We start from the raw sequence: 5983 nt of genomic DNA, 5'->3' as shown, positions 1-5983 counted from the left end.
TATTCAAAATGTCTTTTGTTTTTGTTTTGTTTAAGTAAGATATTACTAACTTTAAAAAAAATTTGTATAAAAGTACTTTTTTTTAAATATATTTAAATATGTTTTAAATTGAATAAAAATACTTTATTAAAAAAAAGTCATTTTTTTATTGAAAAAGCTAATCCAAACTAACACTTAGTCAAAATGTTTGTCGAGTTAGCAAAGGAGGGGATAAGGCACCAAGAAGAAAAAAAAGTCATTTCTATTCAAATATTTTTTGCATGTTGTGTATAGGGGTGGCAATATGTACCCTACTCGTGAATACCCAATCTGCAGCGGGTAGGGTAGGGTGTGGGTAGGGTTTTCATGCGGGTCGGGTAGGGTATAGATTGAGTTTCTATCCTATCCGACCAGCCCGTACTCTATATATGTTTATATTATATACTTATATAAAAATATGTTTTAAGGATATGTTGAATCAAAAACCTCTCACTAAATATAAAAGATCCTTAATCACTAAAAGAAAATCATTAATAGATAATTTAATATTTTTTTTTACATAAAAATCAGTTCTATTTTAAATTATCATCAAGTTATATAATAATGTATATTTTTTGTAACCCGCGGGTTAAGAGCGGGTAGGATTAGGATTGGAATATTCTCAACCCGTGAGTAGAATAAGATTGAGTTTATATAAAAATCTCAACCCGTGAATAGGGTTAGAGTTGAATCCAAATCCTACGTAACCTGCCACCCCTAATTGTGTATAAGAACAAGGAGTTATGAGTCGAACCTATTTTTTTTTTTTTGGTCTCGAACCAAATTTGTTTAACTTTACAAGAAAAGTTGTGGAAGAGGATAGTTCCTCTGCGTGTTGGGCTTTTTGTATGGTTCATGGTGTTAGAAAAATTGAACATTAGAGAAAGACTTGCTAGATTTGGGATTGTTCTTTTAGCTAGATCTAAATGTGTACTTTGTGGTTTGAAATAGGAATTGATGCAGCATTTATCTTTAGATGTGATAAATCGTAGATTGTAGAGGGAGTATATTAAATCAATGGAGGGTGTGTTGGGTGTGGCCCAGTGATGCAAAAACTTGTTTTGAATTATGGATGTAAAAGAATCTAAAAAGAGATGACAAAGAAGTGTGGATGACATTATTCTTTGCCATTATATGTTATATTTGGAAGGTGATAAATAATAAGATTTTTAGAGGAGAAAACATAAACGTTGTTTCACTGAAAAATGAGGTTATTAATTGTGCTGCAATATGGACTAAACAAAAGATCAATAGTCAAATTAGTCCTTAAAAAATAGTCTATTTTTTAAATTAATCTTTAAAAAATTTTATCAATTAAACTAATCCTCTAAAAATAACAAATTAATCATGTTTGTTTTACCATCGCTCCATAAACAATTTTTATTAGCGATTGATCATGTAGAACGTTAATTGATAGCATACATAATATCTGATATGTCTAATTAAACGTTGATTAAATATGTAAAAAATCTATTAATTTAATATTTTTTTAATTATATAAATCTTAATCCCAAACTCAATGTTGGTTCCTGTTATGTAGTTTGGAGTTTGATTGCATCTTTGAATTTCAGATCTACAAGTCTTGGAGTATTTATTTGCATCAAGTGTTCGGGCGTTCATAGAAGCTTAGGAGTCCACATAACAAAGGTGTCCTTTTTAACATAGTTTGTTGATTCTAATTAGTTTTCGTTCCTTTCTATTAGTATCGTCTATTTTTAATCTTATTGCTTCTTAGAAAAAAGAAAAAAGAAAAAAGAAGTCTGAATATTGCATAACACATTATTGTTCCAAGATGGTAAGAAATAACAAATTTGCTAATATTCAATACAAGAAAAAAATTTATTCAAAATTCTTAAAAACAAAAAATCGAAAACTCAATTATTAAATGAAACATCTAAAATTTAAACTCAATAAAAGCTTATTTTTAGTGGACTTCATATTAAACTTATTTGATAACTTACTATAATATTAGCTAAAATTAATTTTTATAATGTTAGACTCATTTATAAATTTGTAATTGTAACATTTTCTTGAAACAAATATTAGGTTCTATCGTTGAAGCTCGATGATTGGACAGAAGAAGAAGTTGATACATTGCTCAATTTTGGAGGAAACACAACACTAAACAAGAAGTATGAAGCTTGCCTCCCACCTAACATTAAAAAACCAGACCCAAATTCATCAATTGAGGAACGCTCTGACTATATAAGGTATATCTAGAATGAAGAAAACGTAACAATTTACATAACTGTTTATGTATGAACGATCGGAATCACACCATTATTATTATTATTATTATTAGATATATAATTATTCATGTGTCTCTTCTGTTTAGAATTAATACTTAAATTATTTGTCCTTAATAAAAAAATTATTCTTTAAATTGGTCAATGAAAAATTTGTTAATTATATTAGTCCTTAAAAAAATACAACTATAGTCAAATTAATTATTCTATCCGTTAGGTAATGATGTGTTACGCTAAAAATCACGTGGCATGACTACACAGTAGATTAATAACACATGTCACAAAAGACTTGATTGACATACATATTCATGATTATAATTTGTTGATCAATTATTTTATGACATATGTCATTAACTTGCCATATTGGCATGCTACGTGATACATCATAGTCTAATTTATTAAAGGACCAATTTGATTAATATAATTAATAAAATCTTTCAAGAATCAATTTGAAAAATGAATTATCTTTCAAGAACAAATATGAGTATTAGTTCCTATTTAATTGCCTAAATTTTTAGAGTTGGATTTTTTAGCATAAAGTAAAATAAAATAGACCTATACTATACATAATTCATGCTTCAAATTGAAACAAGATTTTTAGATAAAAAGATGTGATAGATATATAGTCATTAGTATACTTGTACTAGCAATTAGATTTTGTTCAATTTGATATCTTAGGCGAAAGTATGAGTTGTTGCAATTTACTGGTGGTGACAACAAATCACAACCTTGTCAAGCAAGTAATTCATCACCGCCGGTTCAAAGTGATTCTCCTTCATTCAGTGATTCTCCGATGGACAAGAAGCAACACGAAAAACATAAACATCGAATTGGGAATGCATTGCGACATAACTGGGGAAAGAAAGATCATGAGAATAAAGCTCCAAAGAAAACCAACTCATCATTGGTAAATTAAAGTTTATATTCTTAAACCTCTTTAATTGGTTTTAATTCAACTACTTAATCATGTGGTTTCTTAGCTTCTTTATTGTTATATATAGGCAGGTATGGTTGAATTTGTTGGATTAATTAAGGTTAATGTGGTAAAAGGCACTAACTTGGTTGTTCGAGATGTAGTGTCTAGTGACCCTTATGTTGTCCTTTCTTTGGGTGACCAAGTAAGCATTTTTTTGTTTAATCTTTAAAAAACAAATGAAATTTGCTTCTAACAAAGAAAATAAAATGTTTTTATTATATTTTAACACTTTCAATATTTATTCTTGTAGTCAGTAAAAACACGTGTCATAAAGAAGAGTTTGAATCCAGTGTGGAATGAGAGCCTAATGTTGTCAATTCCAGAAAACATTCCTCCCCTTAAAGTGGTAAGTTCAAATATTTTCCCACTTATGGTACCATAATCAAATTATAAATTTTATTACTTATAAAGTTTAAAAATATGAATATGCGATCATTTTAATATATAAATAAATATTAAAAAATTATTAAAATTTATTATTTTTGGCTATTAGTTAATCGTTAATATTTAAAAATATAAATTAAAATATATTATTAAATTATTAAATTAAAAAATTAGATCGATAACTAAAATAAATGGCTAAAAATAATTCTCAGAGGTGACCATGTCTTGGTATCTACTATACAATACGATTGATTTATCTTAAGATATTTTTGACTACATAACTCATGATGCACAGAATATTTAAGCACATTGGGTACAACTATTTTCGTAGTTTCATTAATTAAACAACTATAAGCGAACAAAACTTTAAGTAAAATTGTTAATGAACTGTCTTTATTACTAGACTTAAAGGAGTGTTAGGGAGCCAGTATTTTTATTAAATTTTAGCTAATATTTAATTATTAAAAAAAATTAAATGATTTTATGTCATTAGATGTAATATTATACTATTAAAAATATTATTAATGACTAATTGATGACTAAAAATCATAAAATCTGTTGACCGTCTAAACTTTCTTTTAGACTTATATATATGATGTACTTCAAGTTTACTGTATTTTAAATTGGACATCACTCATACAATATGTTAAATTTTAAAATATTCGAGGGATTCAAGTTAAAATATTTCTTTTAAAGTCTACTTATTTCAACATGGAAATGCATAAAAATTATTCATTTCTTATATTATCATTTTCTTTTAGACAGTAACAACAATTTTAATTGTGGTAGTCGTAATAATAGTAATAATAATTTGATAGTAAAAGTGACAGAATAATAAACGAAAAATATATAATAACAGAAAAAAAATATTTAAAAAAAAAGACTTTTAATTAGAAGACAAAAATATAACGAAATAAAACGTTATAAATAAAATTAGGACTTAATCCATTCAATAAGAATTTTAAAAAGTAAATATCATAGAGTAGACTAGAAATAAAATTAATTCTTCTTTTTTGAGAATAATATGTGGCCATAATAATATTTTTCTTTTTGTCCTCAATTCTTTGAGAACAAAAACATAATTATAATTAAACAATAACATTATACTGATCTTGGTAATTATTATAACTATTTAAATATTTATTTATTATTGCTCTGATTGATAGAAAAAGGTAAATATTCCCTGCAGTGTGTATATGATAAGGACAAATTTTCAAACGATGATTTTATGGGTGAGGCTGAAATAGACATTGAACCTCTAGTGATAGCTACAAAAGAATATGAGGAGTCTAAAAGCTATGAGCATATGCAACAACAACATGGGGGATGTGGTTCAATCACAGAAAACACTTCCATTTGTGAAGATGATGCTAATGCCAATCACAAAGGAGAGATGAAACAACATTTTCTCAATTAGGTTACAAAATGTTGAGAGTGGTGTGTTAGAGATTGAGATTGAATGTGTTCCTCTTACTCAATAATATTCAAAAGAAAGTTGAGATAATAGAATCAATTAACTTGAATACAAATTTTAGACAAATGTATCGTACATAAATATAATTGTAGATTCTCTCTCTCTATATATAATAAGGAAGAACTTTAGATTCTCTCTCTCTATAATAAGGAAGAACTTTGTCTATATAATTGCAGAATTTGAAAGAGTTAATATTTAAATTTATTTTTAAAATTTATTTTTTAAATTGATCTTTGAAATATTTTTAATTTTTAAAAAATATAATGATAAATCAAATTAATTCTTTTGTAAGTTAGATAATAACGTATTACGTTTTAGTGAAGAGTGAAGTTAGATGAAGAGCGAAGATTATAACTAAATTTTTTAAGTAGAGTTGCATATGTTTTTATTTTTTGAATAATTTTTTTATTTTAAAAAACCAATCTTCATTCTTCATCTGACTTTTTTTTTATTATAATATTACTCTTAAATCATGGTTACACACTTGGCAATAAAAAAGAATATATAGTGCAAAAACAGCAGATGATTATCAGATACTACTGATCGGATATTCTCCAACATCTTTACAGCAACGTCTCTAAAATTTTAGAATGTAAGATTAAATCTTTAAAAGCATTGCCTCTCATATAAAGTAGAAATCAACCAGATTTTAAATTCGAAAAAAAGAGCACGTACACTGAAGATTCTAAGAACATTCTCTATTTATCTTGTTCTTCACTTTTTATAAAAAAATCATGTTTTTCTTTCTAATTTTTTTTGTAAAAGAAAAGGCATTATTTGAGAAAATAGAAAACAAATCAAAAGAAAAAAAGGCAAGAGATAGATTTGTGAAAAGCTATTTATGTCATTTTTGATATAGTATTTTCTTGTAGATGAACCTAGCTA

At 26.3% G+C, this 5983-nt stretch overlaps 1 pseudogene; it reads left to right on the top strand.

Moving 5' to 3' along the window:
• LOC107462713 (probable ADP-ribosylation factor GTPase-activating protein AGD11) overlaps nt 1-5105 on the top strand; it is a 27954-nt pseudogene extending 22849 nt beyond the window's left edge.
• Nucleotides 5106-5983: the final 878 nt, after the last annotated feature.

The sequence above is a fragment of the Arachis duranensis genome, chromosome 8, assembly GCF_000817695.3.
Source record: "Arachis duranensis cultivar V14167 chromosome 8, aradu.V14167.gnm2.J7QH, whole genome shotgun sequence".
Taxonomy (NCBI): domain Eukaryota; kingdom Viridiplantae; phylum Streptophyta; class Magnoliopsida; order Fabales; family Fabaceae; genus Arachis; species Arachis duranensis.
This window is presented reverse-complemented; position numbering and strand designations above follow the sequence as displayed.